Genomic DNA, 25,931 nt, shown 5'->3' with positions numbered 1-25,931 from the left:
ACTGTGATCGGTGTCAAAGCAGTCCCACCACGTTGGAAAATGAAGTGCAGGGAGAATGAAAATTAGGTGCAAAATCACTCCCCAAAAAATAATTACTGACTGACGTGACAAGTACTTTGAATTCGTTTCAGGCCCATATCGTTCCCGGCAACCCGGAAATTCATCACCGTCACTGCACACGCGATCCCAGGTTGCTGTCGACGTTTATCTACTGCCCGTGTTTGCACAGAGCACATAGCTGCAGTACGTGATCATTTCCGTACGGATGTGTAAGGAAGTAAACAGAAGTGAGATAATGAAACTCGACACAAACCTGTATGTCTACAAGAAATTTTGAAATTAATTGTCTTTACCATCCAAGGGGGTAGTGAGAAACAAAAGGCACCCAAATGTGTGATCTGCTTCATGCCTTTATTCTCCCTTCCGCGCTCCCAAATCAGCCCCGTCCCCCAGGGCTCGCACCACCTACTTTCTAGCCATTCAGCAATGACTTTTTTTCCACGAACGAGATGCGGGTATACATCGTCCATAATTTGGAGACCTCGGGCGAAAGATAGGTAGATACGATGGAAACTACTTGTTCTGTTATCTTTCGCGGTACACATTTCAGGACTCTTAACTACCTACAACAGTGTCGTCCTTTTGTCTACAGCACTTTCCTTCTGTTGTTTATAGAGGAATACTGGTGTCGGCGAATTCTAGCCCTGAAGGACGAACCGTAAATCTGTCACCAAGACAACAGGATACGGTCACGCAATGCAATATCCTCGCTCCAGTTCGCGACCTATATCCATAAACAGTTGCTGATGGCAGACTCCGCCATCTGAATAATGTCGGGAGCGCTAACACAGGGTATCGACCGAGTTGAGAGTTTTACGATACCTAGTCACTAACTGCAAAACCATGCGAAATCCAGAAACCAAAGTAACGCGTGTGAAACTATACCTGTCAACATTGGATGCTGCATTATACAGTACAAATGCTGGTGTCACTGAGACGCATTCTTTATAATAGCTGGAAGGAAATTTGCAATAAACGAATTTTGTGTAGACTTTGCTTGTGCCGACTGCAACATGGGGCGGATAAGTAGCTAGCATTGGAGTATGTTCGGTCCTCTATTGTCAATCCATTCTTCAGTATCTACGAGACGAAACAATACCAAGTGGTGATTAAGGAAGAAAGCAGGTATCTCAATTATTCCCCGTTGTTCGTGTTGCAATGCTGTTGTCGGCATTCTCTTTCTTTACAATTAAAATATTCATCAACTGTTCTCGAGAAAGAATTCCACTACTGACCATAACGATCTTCATATAACTATGCAACTCTCTTCAAAGCATCTAGAATACCATTCCAAAATTTTTTTTCTTACGAAACCACAAACTGTCTATTGAAAATTGTCAGATGGTATCTGTGTGTAAGTGGAGTTAAGGTCAGCTCAGCGCTGTTCTTCGTGTAAATAAAACTGCATGAAAACCGTACGGAGCCTAACTTTACTCGTATATCGCTTCTCCACTGTGGTATGGTCGCGCGACGAACTGTGTTACCTGGGTAGCTAGAAAAACACGCGACAGAAGCCGATTCACGGATGATTAGACTGCCCACCGCATTACACATTCCTTCAGGTCGATGGCGTAGCCAGGCAACTCGATCGATGTCGGGTGCAGTCGGTAACTGTGCTCTTGTATCCAATGTTTTCTTAATGACGTCACCACAGACAGCGCGATATCTACAATCTCTCTGAGGGCAGCGTAAAAGTGCCGATGCGTATTATGTAAAAATCATGCAGGTATCTATTTAAAGGTAATGAGAAATTCGATGCAAGCTCCGACATGATGCTGGAAAGAGACGGAAAGAGGGGCTGTCTTCAGTTATGAAAACCCGCACTGTAATTCGTATTTGCGGTTCGGAACATATATTTTTAAAATCTGTCGCAGTTGATTAAATCTTTGATCACGAAAGAATTACACTATTACTGTATAGATCGTATCACAGATTTGTTTTACACACTCCGCATTTTTCATTGATTTTTTCCATGCGGCACGAGATATTCTGAATACAGTTGGGAGCAGCAGAATGTTATATGTACTTGGTTGCTGTTTCTACACCAATCTCCCATGGCCATCACACGTATTTTGTGGCAATCTTCCCAGCGGCTTTGTATTTGTACATGCTCAAGTATGCTCCTATTTTGATCTTACACAACTTTTCTTTTCAGCCACATGCTTATACTGAAAAATTGATCACATGGCACACAGGCAACTCTGACATGATTGGAAGAAATGCACTGTGTGAAGACTTTTTACACAGGGCATAACTGTCCATCAGACACGAAAAGAGACGAAAATATTTTCCAAATGTACCTTGAAGCTAGTGAAATAGTTCAGCAACTTCTTAGCAACTTATTTTACCCTGTGGGTATGGTCACATGGAATTTTTTTTTTATTTAGTGTCGGACCGTTATGTTTAGTTCACGTAACTACAACGGCTGGTTTGGACGTATTTCCACGTAGAAATTAACATTATTCAAGGCATTCTGCGACGTTCCACGACAGTGCTTGCAGGTTATATAATTTTTGGGTCGTATCTTGTAGGTCTATCTGGATTACAGCATAGAATCTCTTACGAGTGATAACTCTTGTTTAGAAGTCACTGACAGTCCAAGAAGTATGTAGCAGAAACGTGTATCATACATGAATATGACAATAAGCAGTTGTCAAAACACCATAAAGTAGGTTGCGCATGAATTTTATGGTACGAAAGCGTATAAAAGTGAGAAACGGCACAGTCGGCGAGATGTTGATCGACGTAAGGAATTTAAGACTAGGACTGAAAATCTTCATGTTAATTCCTCATCTGAAGAACATACTTCACTCCATCATTTGGCTCGTATGTCTATAAAATATTGCAAAAGCCGTGTTGACAAGTCGTCGATATTAACTTCGTATAACGTAAGCCCTTTTGTTTAAATTAGGACAGCAACAAGGAATTTTTGCTTTAAAGATGATGTCGCTTACTTCAAGCCTTGAATATGAACAGGCAAGAAATAAACAGGAAACCTACACCGCTTGGAAACGACATACTCTAAGGGTCTTCCTGAGGACAAAGATGACCAAACTAACTAGGTAAACGCATATCGGAGAGTAATCACGTATTTTCAAACATGGTCTGCTATGTTTTTTCGAACTCGAGATTCAAATCGATCCTTATGAATATGAACTTGGGGAATCTGCACTCTAGATTACAGGAGCGCTTAAATTGGCCGTGTTCCTTTATTACTTAGTAGTCTCAGGTACAAAAAACTACTAACTGTACAATTAATTAGTACCGAAAAAATTTAACTAAAAACAATTAGTAGTTCTAACGTAAATTAAATGCTCGTGGGAGACGGCTATTGTTGACGCAGTGTAGTGTGATCAGACGTTGTGCAATATCCATCACAGCTATCACTTCCACTTTAAATATTAATATCTACCTGAAGACATTGTTGAGCAACCAAAGAGCAGGAAACAGTTTTTTACTCCGAAGTCATCTCTACACCAACAACTGCGGGAAGCAACTGTTACGTAACTACGCTTCTGCAGGTGGGCCTACTAAAGATGACTGGAAAAATATCAGCTTGGCGGGCAGTGTGATACATTAAGGTTGTAGCTCTCTCGAGACATTCTGAGAAATTATGTTGAGCTTGCTTGTAACAGTGCTATTCGTAAGTAAAAATAAAAAATATTCGCCGTTGTAGGTGTTCAGAAGAGAGAAATTAGACAATCATTGATTTCGGAGACTATTGAATGACTTCGATGCGCAAACAATGACTTTCTTGCTTTTGGATAGCAAGGAAGAAAGAAGGTATTTCAAGACTAATATCAAGGTGAATGAGTGCGTGAATGGGAAACATGAGATAAGAATAAAGAGCATCGCGGCCCCAATGTAAAGAAAAGCTGTGCAGTTTGCCAAGGTGTTGGCCTCTGAGAAAGGCCAACCTCCTTTGAAATACAGAAAGGTTGCGATATTTATCACTAGCGACCGAGATGTTATTGGCAAAAGTGTTAATGGCAAAGTAATTGGTCACACAAGTGTTTCTGAGAAACTAGATAAGGTATTACTGTCCGTGACTGCCTCTCGCAGGTCGGAGCATCTACAGCTAACGGTTACGTAAGGCTGTAGTGTAGTAAGAGCCCCGGCTGCTCGGACACAGTGTTAGGAGATCCGTGGCGTTTGTTGTCCTCGCAGACACGTCGAGGCTGTAAAGCAGGGATGAGTAGCGAGCCAGACAATGCACGGATCCGCTGGAGGGCGATGCTGGGTGTGCGCCCACGCGAAGCATAGGCCTTGCGGCCGTTGTCCCTACTGAAGGACGCACTAGAGTAAGCTGTTAGTCTGCTTGTTCCTCCATAGGATACTTAATAAACGTGAACATGGTCCGTAGTAGGCTGTAATTCTATGTTTATTTAATCGTGCAATTAGCTAATTTCAACTAAGCGTCATTTCACAATTACAAGTAAAAAGTAGCCATATTCCATCATTTTACGAAAGGATCCACACTACAGTGACACCGTTTAATACGATCTTAAAAGGTGGAAGTCAGGGAATTTTCCAGTAATTGTTAATCACCGCTTATATACCGGAGACTGAACAAGGGGAAAATAAAAAAAAAAACAAACGATTCAGGCTAAGAGAGAAGAACTGAAGACCTGAAACGAGTAGTCAAAGGAGTTTTAGTGATCCTGACCTAGAATTTAATCATGTATTTTACAACTCAGTGTAATAACAGTGTAATTCCAGTGTCAATAGAGACTGCTTCCGACAACCGGTTTCCTTGACTGTAGTAATCTCTTTTCTTTGTAACCATTGTCAGCTATTACGAAATAATTCGTGACTTGGCCCTCGCTACGTTTCCACTCTCCATTCGACTGCTGACGGAAACAAAACAACAGTAAACATCACAATCTGGCAGCTGTTAGATCAACAAAAAAAATAAAATAAAATGAAACCGACCAGTAACTGGCTAGCCTGAGAATGTGATTCGCTTTGTGGACCTTGGGAAGCAGAAGTGATTGTGGGACAAGGACCTCTGCCAGTTTCTCGTGCGACCTTCGCTGTGACAGACAATACTGCCAAACTGTCGCCTCCAGGTAGAGGAAAAAGGGAGAATTCGTGCACGTCAAAGAAAAAGAAAATCAGCTACACGCGGAAGAGCTACCTGGCAACCTCCACACGTTACCGATGGCCTCTACAATTCTTGTCTCTGGTTTGATGAAAAACATTTCGTTAACGTTTCTTTCTGGAATTCGCTACGGTGAGGCTAAAGTAAATTAAATGTAACGCCGTCAGTTGTTTGCTGAGTTGTATCGCAAAGAAACAGAACAATACTGGTCTCTGGCGCCGCAGCAGACTTCGAGGTTGTTCGAACAATGACGTACTAACCATGTTTGTTCTGGCTGGAGTTATTCTTTACGCCAGCTTCTTTTATTTGCAACAGATAATGAATATCAAACAGGTTATGGTACATCATTCAGTATATTTAGAGAAGAACGTAAGTTGTGTTTTATTTACCAGACTTGATAGGTGAGGGACTCTCATAGGTCTGCAGTGTCGGCAGAAGCACTGGCTTAGTAAAAAAAAAAACAAAAAAAAAAACAAGTAACACATGCTAGTACATTAGCTATTAAACATTATTCAGGGCGAAGAATAAAATTCAGTTCTAACATAACATATATACATGACCACAAAATCCCATGTCTATATGTAAATTTAATTCTCATAGTGATTACATTTTAGAGATCACTTTTATGGCTCGCACTTATTTAAGTAGTTGCTCACATACATAGGACAGACAGTAGAAAATTCACAAATTCTATGCCAAAAATATTATCTAATTAAACAGTTTTTCGGTAACTCATACAATAGATTGATTCTGGCAGTTGGCCGTGCCTGAAGATACAAACAATTTCATTTTTAGTCTCCGTCACACAGAACATACTCCAACAACAACAACTAACGGCAGTTTTAAGTATTTGGATTAGACGGACAACATCTGAATATCACAATAGATGGCGGGGCTTTTGATAATCATAAAAAATTCTGTCTTTAATCTGAAGACTGAACTGAACAACGCAGGACACACACACACACACACACACACACACACACACACACACACACACACACACACACACATTCCGCAACTGGAGGGGAGTTTCACTCAAGCTTTTGAGAGCCACTCTAAGCAAATAACTTATCTGGTGATGCAGGCAGCACAGTGGCGCATTGTAACTAGCGAAATGAAGGAAGAACGTTTGGGATTTAAAGTACCGTCGATGACGAGGTCATTCATGACGGAGCAAAATGTCGGACCGATGAAAAATGGGTAATGAAAATTTGTCGTGTCCATTTCAAATAGACCATCAGGGCATTTGCTTTCAGCGATTCCAAAGACGAATTTGAACTGTTGTCCTGCCATTGTCTGCGCCACTTCGCTTGATTTCTGCCTAGGAGGGAAACATGGAGTTACTGGTACACGTAAGGGCAAAAAAGACCAACTACAACAATTTACAGTCCGAAGAAGGAATACACTAATGTGCCAAAACACGATGACTCCCTGCTTAGTAGCTTGTTTGTTCGTATTTGGAACGAAATACATCACTGATTCTGCCTATCAGGGATCCGACAGTCTGTTGGTAGGTTTGTGGAGGTATGTGGCATTAGAGGTCTTCGCACAGGTCATGTGAACAATGGGCCGCTGATTTACGTGCGTGCTGATGGCGGCCCGATAGCGACCCTTACGTGTTCCATAGGACTTGAATCAGGCGACTTTGGTCGTCGAGACAATAGCATGAGTTCGCTGTAATGCTCCTCAAACGACTGCACCACTGTTCTGGCTCCGAGACGCGCACAATTATACTGCTGAAAGATGACATCGCTGTCAAGTATGAGGGAATGCAGGTGGTTGGCAGCTGCCAGCGTGTCTTCGGTTACTACCACAGGTCCCATGCAAGCGCAGGACAATGTTTCCCACAGCATAATACTAGTCCCATCAGCCCGCGTCCATGGTGCGATGCACGTTTGGAGACGTCGATTACGGCGTTTGCGAAGACAACTAGCAACCTTACGTAGCAAACACGTTATTCACCCGAAGAGCCGACACCTTTCAATTGATCGACGGTCACATCTCGACGGTTCCGTGCCCACCACAATCTTAACTGACAATGTCGTTGGGTCAACATGTGAACACGCTGGGGTGGTCCGCTACGGTATACCATGTTCAACAATGTAAGATGAACGGTGTGGTGCGAAAACTTGTGCGTGCACCAGCATTGTGCTCTGTCAGCAGAGATGCCACAGATCACCATCTGTCCTATTTTACAGAGCAAACAAGCCTCCGAACCCTACGTTCTGTGGAGAGTCGTGGATGTCCAACCATTCCGCGTCTAATGGTAATTTCACTGTCTACCTCTTTCCGTATATGCTGACGGCAGTAGCACGTGAGCATTCGACCAACTTCGTCGTTTTTCGAGGTACTCGTCAACAGGCTCTGAATAATAGTAATCTGTCCTTTGTCACGTCGCTTATATCTGTCAACTTCGCCACTTGCAGTCCACATGCTCGCTCCGCTTATACACTTCTGTTACCGCGTCACGGGCCCGCAGCGCCAACAGACTGAATCCAACGTCGCGGTGGGCAGTGGTTATAAAGTTTAGGTTTAAGAGTGTATAACAGAATAAGAAAGAAGATGTTCTAAACAGACTGCACCTCGGATGGTTTGAAATTGAGAACGCTGTCTTTCCAAACACATGTTCGCTTTTTCAGGCTGTCTTTAGGGGTAATCAACACGAGAGTTCAATTAGTAATGGAACATTTTTTTCTGAAAGCAGGATGGTTTTATTCAGGATTCCAATACACCAAATTATTCCCCACTCTTGGCTAAAAAATCCTGTTTTTCTACATAATCCCTGTTCAATGCGATGGCCTCATGCCACTTTACTGAGAGAGCAATTATGCCTTCTGGTCGACGTCGGAGCCAACGTCTTATTGCATCAAAAACATTACCATCTGCGTACTGTTACCCACGGAGTGAATCACTGATTTGCGCCAAACGGATGGAAGTCGAAAGTGCGAGACGCCGACTACAGTATGGATGGGAAAGAACAGTCCAATGAAGTTTTGAGAGCTCCTCACTGGTGCATAGCATTGAGTAAGGCGCTGCGTTGTCATGCAAAAGGAGAACTTAGTTTGCGTCACCTCGAGTGAGAGTGTCCGCACGTTTGCAGAAGTCACAGCTGTGTGTGGCCGGTCGGCGCGGAATATGGGACAGGTTTGCGCGACCTTGTTGCGATGATAGACGTCTCGCCCAACGACTCCGCGTGCTTTCGTTCACTGCCAGGTCTCCATAGACATTTTGCAAGCGCCTATGATATCTACTATGCTCTAGTTTTCCGCCAAAAGAAACTCGACAGTTCTCTGCTTGGAATCCACCCCGTTGTAGACGACATTGTGAAGGTTAAATATAGCACCGCCATCTACCGGCAATTCACGAAACTTTAGGGACTGTAGCGGGAATATTCCACTATGTACTACAACAAATTCCGCATTTATTAACTGTAATTGTCCGAGAAAAAAATGTGTTGCATTACTTTTTGAACACTCCTCCTATTAACGCAAATCAATGGGACACATATACAGGGTGTTTAACTATCTGCATAAGACGTCTAGGGGTGATGGATCATATCATCGCGAACAACTTTTATAAGAGACAATGTTTCCTGACGCTTCCCGGCGATTTTATTCTGTTTATTATCGGATATCCCCCTTAGCTGTGGCAGGGCGTCGGCATTCTGTCCTGTCGACATGTAATGCGTGTTGCCTATAGTACAACCAGCTGCTCCGCTTGAAAGGAGTAGGGGCGGAAATTTAAAGTTGCTGATTCACCTCTAAAATGTCTTTCTCCACTTAGAAACACTTATTCTTAAGGTTTTCTTGTTGAAAATAGATTTACTGGGTTGGAAAGAATATGCACGCCTCAGAGTTCCTACGCTCTTTCGCTTTTCAGAGGCGTAACAAATAATAAACAGTCCGATTAAAATTACTTGATAGTTGACGTCTGTCACTTATCGAAACAGTGTTGCCACATCGCCTACCGTCTAACCCTCGGTTACAGGTGACACAAACACGGCGGGTCACTTCACAAATACTGCTAATGTGTAACGCGGAGAAATGTCGAAAGTGGCCGCTGCGAGATATCTCGAAAATATGAGCTCATTTTAAGTGACCGAGGACTGAACTACGGCACATGACGCGTTTTGTAGCCCTTAATTAAAAAGCTAACCACAACTTCATGAAAAAAAAAAAATAAGTTTCAGCCCTAAAAGCAAAGTGTAATTTCTCGCTATCATTGGTTACCTCAAAATATCCTCGCACTGGCTACAAAAGCTGCCGCATTAGCAACCGACGAGCAGTCCTGATTGGCAGTTGGTTGCACATTGTAGGGGACACAGGCAGATACCAAACGAAAATAGAACGGCAGGAAGAAAAATAAGAGTAAATGAAATCAATACGATGATGAAAATGATGCGGCAGAGAATTAGAAATAAAAAAATTACACGCAAACTAATTAATCGACTAAAAATAAGAAAACTCTTTATTAGATTTAATAATTAAAAGTTTTGCTATATTAACATGAGTCGAACCTACGATCTTCTAGACATCAGGTTTATTCAGTAAACGCTACGCTACGCCACAACATTGGGTTAAGGTTGTATATATATGACATTGGAGACCCGGTCGCAGCGATGAATTGCAGCGTTCAAAAATTCAGCTTCACGGAATTTCGTGCGAAGCTTATATAATGTAAGCTGATCTCTATGATCATGATAAATGTACATTTGCGTCTTTTGCGAAAGTATCCAATACTGTTTCGTTAGTGCTGTGTGTGAAACGTGTGTATTTCTGTATTCTGACATGACTGTCATAAGGACTGTGACTAAAATATAATTTAAAAGTTTGACACTACAATAGTGAAACAGTAGTCACAGTACATAAATTTTTTTTCTTTAAAAAGAAAGGGTTAAATTACCGCTTTCAACGAACTACGTCGCCATTTTCAAATGTAAAAACGTCAGTTGGAGAATATATAATGGGAATTATATATTCTCCAACTAACGTATTTACATTTGAAAATGACTTAGTTCGTTGAAACCGGTGACGTAACCCTTTCTTTTTACAGAAAAAATTTTATGTACTGTGACTTTGGCTTCACTATTGTAGTGTTAAATGTGTGTACTTCATGAGAGAGAGAGAGAGAGAGAATATTGTGTGTGTGTGTGTGTGTGTGTGTGTGTGTGTGTGTGTGTGTGTGTGTTTGTGTGGCTATCATATGTGATGAAATACGAAATAAACGTGCCAGACCCATGATTCGGGATCCAAACATATCAAGAGAGAATGCCCGACAAGGAATTCGAAGTGAACTGACAAATTTTGTGGTAGTTGAGCAACTGTGAATGGTTCGGGCGTAACATTGAGCGCTCTGAAGAAATCAGCTCCAACGGGTTAGGTTTAAACTATAAAGTAATTTTAAACGGACTAAAACATCGCTGGTAAGTGTCCGTAAACGTATAGTCTAGTGATTAGAAGTGATTCACATGATGCTATTTATCATACGCGGACCTTTATTGCAAAGACTTAAATACCCTGTGCAACGAACAGAGACGCTCTGAACGCATTTCAGGTTGCCGATAGTAGGTTCACACTTAGCGTGGGTGGGATTAAAGTAGTCCTGCTGTTCCTCTGCGATTATCAGCACAATAATCTGGCCAGCAGTTAGGTTTATTTGGACACGACGAAGAGTTAACTTGACTACCTCAACACAATTGAAATCAGGAAAAATCTAGAATCTGAAAGTGATTTCACGGTGTTTTACAACCAGACGGGACACCGTGTTGCATCATTCTCCTGCGAACACTGATAAAGCAGCTGTTTTAAACACTGATAAGGCTGTGCACACGTTTTCATATCTCCCGGCGCCCACCCCCACTCGTACGTATCCCTAATTACAAAAGCGTGGGAACAGCACGATAAGGCAGCACATCTGTCAGAGACATTTGAGAACACACTAGAGCAAACATCCTCACTAGTTTTGCCTTATCGCTGGCAGACACCCCACTCCCCAGCCCTCGCTAGCGTCAACCGCAGTCTCGGGGAGATAGTCCAGAGCATAATCCGTGACATAATTTGCATGTCTCTCCTCCGATGCTACTAAATTCCGCCGATGGAAACAAATTCCACCATCAAGATTCGAACCAGAAGCCTTCTGGTGTCCTTTACTGCATCATAGTCGTTTGTCGAAAGCGGTTACAGAGACTGTTCTCGTTGACAGCAGGCGCTTCCAAACACGGAGAACTACTGACACACCGATCTACATTTACATTCGTACTCGACAGCCCTTCGCAATGGTGTGTGCGATTTATCCATTATTGAACATTAGGATGATTCTTATTTAGCAAGTTTGGTTGGTTGGTTTGGTTTTTTGGGGGAAGAGACCAAACAGCGAGGTCATCGGTCTCATCGGATTAGGAAAGGACAGGGAAGGAAGTCGGCCGTGCCCTTTCGGAGGAACCATCCCAGCATTTGCCTGGAGCGATTTAGGGAAATCACGGAAAACTTAAATCAGGATGGCCGGACGCGGGATTGAACCGTCGTCCTCCCGAATGCGAGTCCAGTGTGCTAACCACTGCGCCACCTAGCTCGGTATTTAGCAAGTTTGTCCGCTATACTATCCTTTAGTTTGGTTCTATTGCAGGGAAAACTCAGTTGTGTAATTTGCGCTCCATAGAAAAAGTGGTCTACATTTGAAAAATGGTTCAAATGGCTCTGAGCACTATGGGACTTAACATCTATGGTCATCAGTCCCCTAGAACTTAGAACTAATTAAACCTAACTAACCTAAGGACAGCACACAACACCCAGCCATCACGAGGCAGAGAAAATCCCTGACCCCGCCGGGAACCGAACCCGGAAAACCGGGCGTGGGAAGCGAGAACGCTACCGCACGACCACGAGATGCGGGCGTCTACGTTTGAAAATAAAACTAATAATTACATAAAAATCTTATCTTTCATCACACAAAACATTACACTGAAGTAGCCGAGTAACCAAATACTTTAAACTTAATTATTAAATTTTTTGCATTAATTTTAACAATTCGATTTGTAATGTTACTATGTATGATGTTTAAGTAAACTAACAGCCTACATTGGGTAATGAATGAGTGACTCATGCAGAACCAATATTTTGTGAAGTTGGTTGTGTTTTTGCGGCAGAGGCACCCCTTCCCCTATTACCGAGTCCAAATTTCACATAGCTAATTTTTACATGGAATGGAACCAAACTGTTGGATATTGCAAGAAAAATTATAAAAATATAAAGAAGTTTCAAGTAAGAGCCACTCTACTGTTCAAGTGGCACAAACTATGGAACCCACGCTAACACCAAGCTAAGTCACTTAGACGTGTTTTAGTTTGTAATCGAATTTTTTTTTCGCCCATTGGCTCTAGGTTTCTGTACACACTACTATACTCTGAGACATCCTATGATCAAAGAATCACGGTACATAGTTAAAATAACAAACAACGCAAGAAATTTGTAAAATATTTTCTCTCTGTGGTAGCAAATGTATGGTATAGAGTGCACCATTAAAATATATAGGTAGCCCCTTACACGTGGCACATGCTCTTCATGCCCAGTTACCGAGGATTCGAATTATATACTGATTTTTTTTAAAAAAGGATAATCAACCGTTAGCAGTTCTGAACTGAAAGTAAACACATTATGTGCGCATGACTGTGCAGCAATTTAAAATAACTGAAAACAATAAATCCGTTACATAATACATTTCTAATATTTGACGAATACAGTCGACGTAATTATACACTATTATATCACATTTTACGTACCTCAAACTGAACAAAAGTTTTATCTACTACGTGTACGGGTCCATTGTGGTTAGTTGTACATTAGTAACAACTTGCACCATCAACACTGGGCAGCAGCTTTGAATTTAGGTATCCTCCCTTGTACAGGAACCACGTAACGTGTGTACGACTGCAAGTTGTAATGCTTGAACGACGACATATGGGAGTTTTGGTCTGGTCGTGAGTCGTGTACGGACAGCCAAAGCAGTTAAGGCGACCACTCGCGTAAAGCGGGAAGTCGGGGTTCGAATCCCAATCCGACACAAATTTTCATTGATATTTCGTTATATGGTTAATAGTTGCTCGTATTCTCAAGTGCGAATACATTTCATGTAATGCACTACGGTATCTTCAAAAAAGATTGTTTTACATTGCGAACAAACCTCGCCTAAAAATCGTTTGCTAGTGACGTCCGACACCAAGGCAAACGTAGGGACAACTAGAATACAGAGTCTGACAGTTATTCATTTCACAGAGTTAGATGTTATCTAGCTCACTTAGATTGCTAGTTTATCATCCTGCTTTACGTTCTTTCCATTAAGTTTGTATATACCATACTTATACAAATTTCTTTCAGTTTTCTATTCATTCTTCAAAGTTTATCCTATTCAGATACAAAAGTGTATCTAGTCTCTTCTGATGAATGTGGTAGTGTTGGGTTCCCAGCTTCCGCCACGAAGCACAACGTAGATCTGGCTTTCCCTACTATTGCTTCAAGACGCTTGGCATATTCAATGTAGTGTGTCGCGAAATATCGTTGTATCCAAAGTTGTTAACTTTATGCTTTTATAATACGATAAATTCGCTTTTTAACATGAGTTTTAATAATTTATGAACTTTTTCTAGACAGTATGTACAAGTCAGTAACTGCAACAAGACCCATTGCTCTGCTTGCCGATAATACACGGCCAATTTCCATTAGTTTCCATGCTCTATCGTGCTTCTACTTCATCATTAATGACTGTTGCGTACGGGACGATGACCTGTGATGTTCCTTCCTTTCTTCTTTACCCCGTTGTCTCTTATTTCCCACCAAATACGTCGAATACATAGGGATATCCCATTCAGAACGGCGTAAGGCGTATCAACCCAGTTGTGGTTAAGGAGAACCTCTTAGCAGCTGCAAACTTTTGTAGGCCTCCGGTCTCAGTGCCGTTGCAATGGTCTGATTTCAGTTTAGCTGCTACACGTAGTCTAACAAGTTTCACGTGTAACTTAACACTTTTACAGTCTGTGGCCTTACAGTGTTCTGACATAATGCACTGCCTTACAGTGGTGTAAACCACCACTCCAGTCGTTTAGTCATGTAGTTGCCAACAAACAGATCCAAGAAACAATCCGAACTGGTTTAACTATTGAGCGATAAAACTTTTTTACGCCTGTGACGTAGACGAGCTGCAATAACAGTAAGACAATGGACGGTATGCTACAATGCAAGCCGTCAGTAAATTGAAATCTATTGCTCACGAACAGTGGAGAACTTCGATTATACCACACGTCCGGTAACGCCGACATCACGATCACGTGTCTCCTTTACGCATTTCGCCACGTTTCGCACCGGCTTCTTCTCCTCCGAGTGCTGTCCCGAAATTGCGAAAGCGTAGATGTTCGCGATAAGAACGCCCATCAGACACCCTCCAGCAGACACCTTAATGCTCCTGGATTTATCTGTGTCATGCGCCGCAAGTATCAACCGCAATGCCGCGAAAGCTTACTGCGTAATTGTGCAAGCCCCTCCCCCCCTCTCCTCTTTCCATCACCACCTAGCAACTCGTCCTTTCAGTGTCTTGCTTTAATCCAGATTTATTCTTACATCTGCACTCCATAGCTCCAGCAACCTAGATACACTTGGGGAAGTGAAATACGTTACTATCTAATATTAATTTCAATAGTAGGAAATTTAGGTGCCAGTACGCCGATCAGGAGGAGGGTGGGGAGGAGTGGGGCGACAAAGACGAAGACTGCTGTCCCCACAGGCGAAGCTGCTTCTTCTTCTTCTTCTTCTTGTTCTTTCTCTTCCTTCTCCTCCTCCTCCAAACAGAGATTAGGCCTTAGTGACTGTTTCGCCTTCGGGGTATTTATTCCAACACTACTAAATCTGATTGGCTTTTCGTTAGTAGCCGGTTTTAGTAATCTACTTCCACTCAAACATTCTAGGAGGTCTTTCCATTTTTATGCAGTTGTACACTGATACAAAAAAATTGAGAGCGCAAAGAAGGAGTAGTGAGACGTAAACGAAAGTTGGTAGGCGTGTTTCTATATCTGTAAGATGATGTCTATTCAAATTTCGGACCAGTTGCTTAAGAGTGATGCTAGTAGTGCCATCATGAGTATGCAAATACACGCTCTGTAAAGGTCTTGAGCCTTAGTTATCTTTGAAATTGGACGTGGTGAAGTGTTGTTAGTCTAGAATGACTTTCTGGTGACGAAGACGACACTATCAACACCTTACTGAATTTGAAAGAGGTCGTGCAATAGGGCCATGAGGAGCTGGATATTTCTTCTGCGATATTGGAGAAAGGTTTGCAGGAATGTAGCCACTATACACGACTGCTGGCATTGGTGGTCACTGGAGTATACGGTCGCAAGAAGACCGGGCTCCGGACGGTTTAATGGCACTCCCGGCAGGAAAGACCATCGTGTTCGGCGTATGGCTATGGCGCATCGTATTGGATCTGCAGCAGCAATTTAAGCAGCAGTTGGCACCACTGTCGCACGACGATCTGTTACAAATTTGTTACTTCAAGGACAAGCCCAGACGCCCTGTAGCGTGCATTCCACTGATCCCAAATCTCCGACATTTGTGCCTTGAGTGGTGCGAAGCGAGAGCTCGTTCTAGGGCAGGATGGAGGTCTGCTATTTCCTGATGAAAGCTGTCTCGGTGCCAGTCTTAGCCGCGTGTAGGTAAGAAGAGGCCAGCTGAAGGCCTGCAATCAACGTGTCTGCTTGCTTGGCAGAGTGGACCTACACCTGAGTTATGGTCTGAGGCGTGATTTCGTATGACAGATCACTCTCTTGGTTATCCCAAGAAGCCTGACTGCAAATGTCTACGACAACCTGGTGATTCGACCTCTTTTGCTGCCATTCATGAACAGCATTCCATGGGGTGTTTTGCAACGTGATAATGCTCGCCAGCAAACCGCTATTATAACCCAACGTGCTCTACAAAGTGTCCATGTGTTGTTTAGGCCTGCTCGGTCACCAGATCTGTCTCCAGTCGAGAAAATATGGGACATCATCGGACGTCTACAGTGTCATCCGTAAACAGCATTAACCATCCCTGACTTGACGGACAAAGTGCAAAAGGCGTGGAACTCCATCCCACAAACTGACATCCGGCAACCGTACAACAATGCGTACACATTCGCATGCTTGCATCAACAGTCTGGGGTTACATAGGTTATTAATGAATCCAACATTTCACATTTGCAATGGCTTATCTCGCGCTTACATTAACCTATGATACTGCGATATTAATCACTTAAATATGTTCCCTAGACAAATATATTCCGAAAATCTGATTACTCTGTTTTTTGGTGTTGAGATTTTTTCCATCAATGTATTTTATATTTAGGTTAAATATGTGCATTTCTTCTATAATCTCTTTTACATCCTTTTACAGACCTCAGAAATTTCATTTCTACTGTTCGTACGTGGCCTCCTCCTCGTCGTCCTGCTCCCTCTCTCCCTCATTAAGCAATATAGGGGCAGCCAGTACGTTGTATGACTTGAGCCGGGTATCCTCCTGGGTGTTTTCCTTAATATCTTTCTTATGGTGCCACACATCATTTGAAATTAATTTAGTATCTATGCCTCTGTCGCTAAAAGTTACAATTTATTAAAATGCTGCGGCCAGTTACATGAGTAAACACTGTCGTCATTTTACACTAAACTAAGACACAAAACCAATTAACAAAAATGCTAAGGTGTCTGGGTGATCTATCCATTCGGAGCACGCTGATCTCCCCTCCCCAATACTTTTCGGATAAGACCTAACATTTTACAGAATTTAAAAACCCGTGCTACACTGGTGACGGTGGCGTCGAGGACGGTGGGCTGATCTCCAGCCAAACTGAGGGTTGCCCATATGTCAGTAGATGGAACACACCTAGCTAAAACGTGCTAACCTAAAGTGGAACACTACGAACTTCATAAAGTGGCGAATTTTCCCGCTGTAAGTGAAATCGTGTGTTAATGGGCAGTGTCCTAATCTTAGTCTTTGGAGGAGCACTTTCATCAGTGTTGTTGACATTAAATTCTCTTTTTGGAAGTATTTGTGTGAAGTGTAGTCTTGTATGGAAGTTAACACTGGACGATAGATCGTTCAGAGAACTGAACCTTTTGAAATGCAGTACTACAAAATATCGCTGAAGATTAGAATCGTAGACTGAGTAAATAAAGAAGAGGTGCTGGATAGAACTCTAGATCAGTGCTTTATGGTACAACTTAACTACAAGAAGGGATAGGCTGACAACACATGCTAAGACGTCATGGACTAGTAAATTTGGTAATGGCAGGCAATATTGGCAGGAGTGGGAGGGGGTAAAAGTTGTAGAGGAAGACTAAGATAGAGAAAACAGGCGCTGAAGGACGCAGGGTGCACTAGTTACACCGACCGATATGAGGATAACTTGTACAATACAGACTGAAAACAGGGCGTCTGGCAGATGCCTCCACTAGATCTAGTTGATGAGGCATTTCGGCATTAAATCGCTCCGAACAGGTATCCGACGGTAGTGGTGTTTCCCGTGAGTGCTCGGTCATGGTGTAACCATAAAATATCAGGTATTTTCACAGCCTTACTCACATTTCATTTCTTTATGTTGAAGGGCCGCTCAGCTGAAAGTCTCTGCACTGCAGGTCCCTTCGTTTTTCCTTGCGGTAGACCGATGCACTTCCTCCTCGTACGGTAACTCCCCTCTAAAGCGTGTATTAGAAGACGATCCATCACGCACGGCACCGGTCCAGCGCGACAGCTATTTGTTGGTAGAATGGGTGGCACTAAGAGAATTAGCAGGCGCATTATCCGCGCACGGAAATAGACGTCAGTTGAAAACTCTCGCGAATTCGCGCATGCGTACCGCTAATAGGCGGTGACAACGCGTGCAGATGCAGGAGGAGATACTCAGAGTACGCTTTCTACTTAATGTTTATGGTGATCTGTTCTAGCTCACATCTGGGGCCAGCAGGTAACTTCCGATTTTTTCATATTGGAGATTTTTGCGCATTTTTCAGTGAGCAAATTTTCATAAACGCATTAAACGAAAGCAATATATTTCTCCAGTAGACTTACTTTTATACAAGCTGTTTGCAAATTGCGTTCTTTGTACTGATTGCTTCCTACATAGAAATGGAGTGGACCAAACAAGCATTAAGCTTTCTAATCTAGTTGTATAACGCGGAAAGGTGTCTGTCATAAAAAGGTACGTCAGCAAATTTTGTTCCTGAGTAAATACGCGTACACCTTCACATGCTTGATTTTCAAATTGATTCGTAGAGCCGTAACTGACGGAAGTTCACTTTTGTTTTAATTCTTTTGTTTTAATTCTTTTGCTTTATTTCAGCGTACTACAAAGGAGAAACTGACTAGTCTGCGAGACAGCCCGCTCACAAAAGCAATAAACGAATGGTTTAGTTCTTACTTCCGACTGGGTGAAACTGCTTCCTACATTACTGTGTCACTTGAGCGAATTTCTTCCAGTATCATCGACAGCAAGTTGTCAAAACAATCCACGGCGATTCTCACGACGTTCCGAAATTCCTTCGGATCTTCTGGCCTCAACTGCTCCATTAACAGGGAACATATCCCCCTACCATCTTCCATTCTTCCCAGCCAGGATCGAACCCAACAACGTCTCAGTTTTCGTCGTCGTCGTCGTCATGGCATAATCCTAAGGGTCAGAGTCACTGCCAGGCAATAACTCCAAAAACAACTCCGTTCCATGTCCACAAAGCCGTATAAACGTAAATTTTGATAAAATATCTTTGTGGAAACAAGTGTCTTAATATAAAATGGACAGTTGAGCCCGTAATTCAGAACAGTAATAACGTAATTCTGTGATAGGTACGTACAGTAACTGCAATTACTTGTTTAATAGGAACCTCAAGCTCCTATTTCCGCGTTCTTGCTGTATAGTGCACATGCGCGAATTCGCGCCGTAAATATCCCGCGTGCGTCATGAAATCGGTCGACGTGAACCAGTCTGTAGTTCCGAACACGCACACTTGCGGTGCTGCTGCGGAGGTGTGCACCTTGGGTGGATCGCGTAATAGGGACCTACGCTATGTTTGATAAGAAGTCTTCAGTCCAACCCAGTGTTGGGCTTTCGAGGACCAGTAACTGAGTATTTTTCGATTTTGTGTGCGATCGAGAACTGACGCTAAGTATTCGACAGCGACTGCCACATCCGCGTATCACCTTGCGAGTCATCTCGTGCAGGCTTCATTAGAGACCAGAAGGAGAAGTTAGCAGTTGTTCTCGTAAAAGTTCTCGGTTTCGGATATGTTTTCGTCTCTGGTTGTCTCCAGCTGACTTATAACAGAATTCGGGCAACGATAATTATTACAAAAAAAGGGTAATGGAAGATGTACCAAACAATACTGGACTGTGCATAAGATATTCGCATTATCATAATCATATAAAATTTCGCTGTGAATCCGAATAACTACTTTCAGTAGGGGATGTAGCTTTGTTTCATTCACATAAAACTAATCTCTAGAAGTTATCGACTCCGCCAGTAAGTCTAATCGCATGTTTGGTTTTGTTTATAAGCTGGTAGGAGAGAACTGTCACTGACAAGACACTTGCTCTCCGCTTGAAAAAGCTGTTTTACAACAACCAGTTGACCAACTTGGACAAAAGCTAAAAAGATAATCGCTTTCACCTACGGCATCGTTCTATTGTAGGGTAGTAATATTGGTACTTAACATACATACCAAAGTATTTTTCGGACTTTTAGAATAAGTTTTCTTATTCCGCAGTTTTGTTTTCATCTGGACTGAAGATAATTAAGTCTCTGTAAGTCCATCTTTTCAAAGTTGGTTGTGGGACTCGGTTGCTCGATACAGAAGGTCAAATTAAACAGCTGTCAGCCATCTAGTTACTTTATTTGGCAACCAGTTTCAGCGTTTTACTACGCCATCTTGATCTAACAATGTTTAGATAACAGTCGGCAGATGATGGTTGAAATGATCTCTATAGCAAAAATCTACTAATACCAGTATTGCTGACCCCTGTTTTGATGACAACCAAGGTAGAATCTTCCTCCACATCAGTCAAGGGCCTGAAGATGGCGTAGTAAAACGCTGAAACTGGTCACCAAATAAAATAACTAGACGTCTGAAAGGTGTTTAATTTGACATCCTGAAGATCGTTAGTTTTCTGCGAACTAGGTGGATGTGACATGGAGGATATTTTAATATATAGGTTGTCACAACGTGTATTTTTTTTTACCCCGCCACAGTCTCAAAATGCCAGTTCTCGACAAAACAGCGTATTTTAATATGTCTCGAGTTCAGGGTCGAGTTTCCAGCAGAGATCTAATTTTGCAACTTTTTTCTCCTAATTTCGCGACAAGTAGAGGGCGATTTTGGATATTGCAGACAGCGAATAACATATATGTATGCACTTTACAAAGAAAGAAAGAGAGAGAGAGAGGGGGAGGCATAAGAAACAGGTACGTAATACAACCGGGAAACTAACTACCATCTTTGAAATACGAGACCAGAGGCCAAGAAATGCTCCGGCTACTTCCAGATGTTACGTAATCCCACGAACAGGTGCAGCAATCGCTGTCAAGTTGCCATGCATAACCATGAGGTATTCCGCCATTCGCTTTTATGAATAACATCTTGATTCTGCTGAACTTCGCTTTACTGAACACGTTGACTTTTTTGTTTTGAGGCGTTTCCTACCGCAGTCGCAGTTTTACAGGTGATTGTAGTTACGTCAGCTTATGTTAATTTATGATCTCCATTCTCGTCTTCTGTTCAGTGATATGCTGAGGTTTTCTCCGTAGAAAAAAAAAGTCTTTTCCTTGTACTCAGAGCTTCTAAGGCGAAGTATTTGCAACTTTAACCAGCCCCTGAAGTGCTGTGGACAGTAACTATGTGATTTGTGTGATGCTCATATCACGTTTAAATGCGCTTGCCAGTTGGTGCCCACTACAACGTAATACCTTTTCAAGACGAATCGTCATTGACCCTCTACGTTTGGAGCGCGATGCACTGTGCTAGAATAATATTTGGCCGCCGTTTTGAAATACTGCAGCTCTTCGGTACACTGGATGATCCTGCTTCCTCTCTGCCCCCACCCCCATTTTTCCAGTGGGTGTGGTTCGTTCGTGGCGAAATTAATTTCGGTGAAAGTATGTGGGACATTTGAGTTCCAGGCATTGTATGTGGGCGAGAAAATTATGTAACGTTTGATGTTACATCGAACGCCTTGGATTCTTCGTTGTTGGCAGAAATCGAAGAAAATAATAAAATAGTGCGTAAGGGGGTGCCAGTTGCATGAAATTAAATCAACTTCCGTATTTACGTTCTATAGTTTGCGAAAAGGTCACGTTAAAACCTTACAGTAAGTATCTTTCATTCGTTTTATATGTTATAAAACGATTAGAAATGGTTTCCTTGTCGCGTGACATTAAGCAAGGACCATTGTGAAAATTTATTATTATTTTACAGCAGTCTACGTGTTATAGATTGTGTTCCTGATGAATCATAGTTAGGAGCTTGATGTAGAAGATTTGTATGAACATTATTCGGTAATTACCTGCTCAACGTACCCTAAGAACAGATTTACAATGCCACTTTTCAGATTATAGAGATCTGCTGTGACAGAATTCTGGGAAGATAATATGGCACGTAGTAATCATAAGGATGATAGAAGTAAGAGAGATGTCACACAGAGGAAAGAACTAGCAATTTTGTTTCTACACAGCTTTCGCAAATAGAATAAGAAAGGGCATGGAGGGGACACACATTACTTGTATCAAAGAGATGTTACAACCTAAAAAAAAAAAAAAAAAAAAAAAAAAAAAAAAAAAAAAAAAAAAAAAATCATATGGGAATGGTAGGACAGTTGAGTTTCAGAAAGGCAGTGTAGGTTCCTGACGATTAAGAACGGAATATCATAATGGGTACCAGCTTCCTGAAAAACTGAGAAACTTCTCCTAGAAGTTGTGGCTCCAGCTTCAATATTAGACACTAACGGATGCTAAGATGGTATGTGGGACTCATGTAACTCCTGCAGCAGGACAACATGGCGTCAGTCAGCTATAAAGACACTATCTCACTGCGCCAAAACCATTCAGGCACGAGATTTATTTGCTGTCAAACGTCTTTTGTCGCTAATCGCCATGTCAATACAATCCACCAGTTGTTAACACACTTTTGACAGCTACACGCTCCACATTGACCAATCAAAGCCAAACATATAAGATTCACCGACAGCCTCGTTGTTGTAAAGGTTGCAGCACCAGCGTCTAAGGTTCCAGGTGCTATTCAGTGTTGGTAGGAGTCAATCTCTCGTCTCTGGTCCTGGTGTGTACTTTACTAGTTATACTAGTCCCATTTTAAATAATTGAGAAATGAGGGTATAGAAAAATAAAGTTTTATATTTTTCTTCCTTTTTACTTGAGAGCTAGTATTTACATGTGGGGTGTATTTGACGTTTATAGCACCGTTATTTGCAAACCTATTTCTCCTAACTGATTAGAAGGGCCACACACATTTAAGATGGAATGATTGTTAATATTTACTTTAGTTATACGTGACCGGTTTTTCAACAGTGAATACGACTGCAGTAAGTGTACACTTGGGTGTGCACGCCTGCCATCACTGCTATAATAACCCACAGTATATGATGTTCGAGACAATTATACTCCAGTGTTTTAGAAGAAAGGAAGAAAAATTGCAATTAACCGTACCATCGACGACATCATTAGAGGGAGCACACGCTCGAGTTTGAAAGGAAGCAGCCCAGCATTTGATTCAAGCTATTTTGAAAAATGACTGAACGCTTAAATCTGGATGGTCAGATGGAGATGTGAACCGCAGTCCTAGTAAACACGAATTTAGTGTCTCACCACTGCGCCAGATGGTTCGGTCCTTATTATAAACAACAGTGGTAGTGGCAGCTTTCCCGATCACATATCGAAGGTTCATGCGCCTCTCGATTAAGCGTCTGCGTGTCGCAAGAGACCTCATTAACTTGTAACGGTGCCGAGGAAAAGGAAAAACGCGAAGGAAACGTCCGATCTTCGCCTACGAAGGTCGCCGGCAGGTAGTCTGCGCCACGACCTCCTTCGAGAACTCACTGTCAATGAACGCTGTACTAGCAACCACGTCTGCTTTTGCAAGAGAACGAGCAGTGGCAAGTGAGCGTACATTGAACCGAAGGGCCGCAAAGTACGATTTGTGGACCACCTATGACCTGCGGAGTTTGTAGTGCTAGTCGCAGCACTGCTCAAAACTTAAAGAAGTATCTGACAGTTTGTGAATACAAGCTACTGCTCAAGCGGGCACAGCGTGCGATTATTGCGGTCGAACGATGGCACGATTGTGGGTGTCCCACATCCATGACTTCAGTAGTTACTAAAATGCAGGATGAGCACTAAGTTCTTCACTGATATATTTCAAAGGAACCATGATAGATAAAGCTATGGAAATTCTGCCTTGACTCGTGAAGCTTTTATGGATATACTTCTAGATTTGTTCTGACAGCATCCGATATCTCTCTCTCTCTCTCTCTCTCTCTCTCTCTCTCTCTCTCTCTCTCTCTCGTTATCACGGATGGTATTTCAACAACATACAACGTAGGGCATTGCTACACCGGACGTTATTTGCTCGCTAGTTCTGGGATGAAACCTTTCGGGACAGATGGATTGGTCGAGACGGTACATCATGACCACCATGTTCACAAGGCATTCGCTCTTTACTTTTTTCTGAGGTACGTTAAGGATAACATGTTCCGTTCACGACTATGAAATGATGAAAAGGCGTTGACGGAAGAGGTTTTGGCGAGGACATGGGGAGAAATTGAGTAGCGCCTTGACGTTCTAGGGGAGAGACGGGACACACATGGAAGTGAATCCATAAAAAGCTATACGAGTTCAGATACCATTTGCAATAAACCGTCTAAGTGTGTCTAGCGTAGTTACTTAGAAGTACGTTTTTGTAATCAGGGAAAAACTGTCTACCCTGTATTACGGCTGACGGCCAACAATATAGAGGTGTCTCAATGTTGCCACATTATGAAGCGTGATTGCGCAGTGGAGACATTCGACCTCTACTCGGGAGGAGGCAGAATGTGATATCACATCCTCAACAACTTTATCAGATGGCGGTAGTGACGGTAGTGATAATAATGACGACAGTAATGATGATAATGACGACGGTAATGATGATGATGATAATGACGATTATAATGATAATAATGATTATAATGATTACAATTATGATGAAGATGATTATTTGAGGTGAGGGCGCTCGACATCATGGTCATCAGTGCTCTGACGAAAAATCAGCATGCTAATCTCATGGGCGAGGACTAAGGCTGTTCCCACATGCGAAGCAATTTATGTCTTAATGCCTGCCTCCATTCCCCACTAATTTAGGGATGAGGCCTGACAGTTCACACTTGTAACAAGGGAATCAGTATCTGCGAGGACGGTGTGCAGATCTCCATCGAATCTGAGGGCTGCCCTAATATCTTTATAGGACACACATTGCCATAGTACGCTGAGCTGAAAGTGATACGCCACTAGCTTCAGAGTGGTGGACCACACCGCCGGAGGAAGAAGCCAAGTCTTAAAGGGCTACGTCCGATGTGCAGTCTGGTAAGCAGAACTCCTTCCAACATTTAAGTCATGCCTTTATGGTCGATTTGAACGACCACGATATCAGGGTTTTGTATAACTACGTAAGAGAAACCACGGGGCTATAAATCAACGAAAAAATATTAATGAATGCGATAATCTGAATAATTTTATTACGGTTTCGAGTGCGACCGAGAGATAACAACGTGATGTTCCACAGGCACTTCAGTATTTTTCCCTGATTTTTATCTAGCCAATGCGTAACGGCATTAATAAATTATCACCATGATGGCGAGATCCATCAAAGCAAAGTCGTCGTGTTATTAAAGGCTGGCTTCAAGCACTCGGATGAACCTGCAAGACGTAGAGTGGTTTTTCAGGTCGCTACAAAGACCCACTTAGGTTGGTGGCAAGAAACACCGAGACTGTGGTCAGTCGACCATTTTTCTCGGGGCCGAAGATTTTGAATAGGACTCGACAAGAGCAGTCGACGTTACTTTTTAGCAGGTCTTCAACAGGTGCTTCCATGAACAGTAAAGTCAGTCTCTGGACCGCATAAAATATCTGAAGAAGTTCACCACAGTGAAGCTCGGTGAACTTAGGGAAGGCTATCGGGTTTCAACGAGCAATCAATTTAAACCTATTACTGCTCGATAGTCGCTGTAGCTCTTATCTAAAATAGCTAATGGTCACTGAGCCATGAGGTCACCCAATCTGCTGCTGCTCCTGCCGCTGTATCATTATTCGACGATATCTGCCCACTCGTCTTATTATTGCCTTTGTTTCTCATGTCTTGTATTCTCTAATTAACCGATCAGTGACCGTTGGATTTATTCTATGTACGTGCTGAACAACTTTAACACCCTTGACTACCAATTTTAGTGCTATTGCGACTAATTAGCGAGTGTTGTAAGCTGCCCACATGCTTGATTCATGATAGTACCTTTAATCTTGTCGACGGTGATTAAGTATAACTACTGCCAATAGGGCGTGAAATCTGATCCCGAGATAACTCGGTCAGGATAGGGGAACTATCAAGCATGCTCTCAGTTCAGCAGGACCAGACAGCACAGTTTGGAGAATACTTGCTTTTCGCGAACATAGCGAGCACAGGACATTTTACAGGCTGCAGTTATTCTTGGTAAGGATTTTT

The 25,931-nt window shown here is 42.4% G+C and overlaps 1 protein-coding gene across 1 annotated transcript in view; it reads right to left on the bottom strand.

Annotated features, from left to right (window-relative positions):
- The window catches only part of LOC124802688 (oxidative stress-induced growth inhibitor 1-like), a 130,674-nt gene that overhangs the window by 91,224 nt on the left and 13,519 nt on the right, over nucleotides 1-25,931 (bottom strand). The gene's annotated exons all lie outside the window — the stretch shown is intronic.

The sequence above is a fragment of the Schistocerca piceifrons genome, chromosome 6, assembly GCF_021461385.2.
Source record: "Schistocerca piceifrons isolate TAMUIC-IGC-003096 chromosome 6, iqSchPice1.1, whole genome shotgun sequence".
NCBI lineage: Eukaryota > Metazoa > Arthropoda > Insecta > Orthoptera > Acrididae > Schistocerca > Schistocerca piceifrons.
This window is presented reverse-complemented; position numbering and strand designations above follow the sequence as displayed.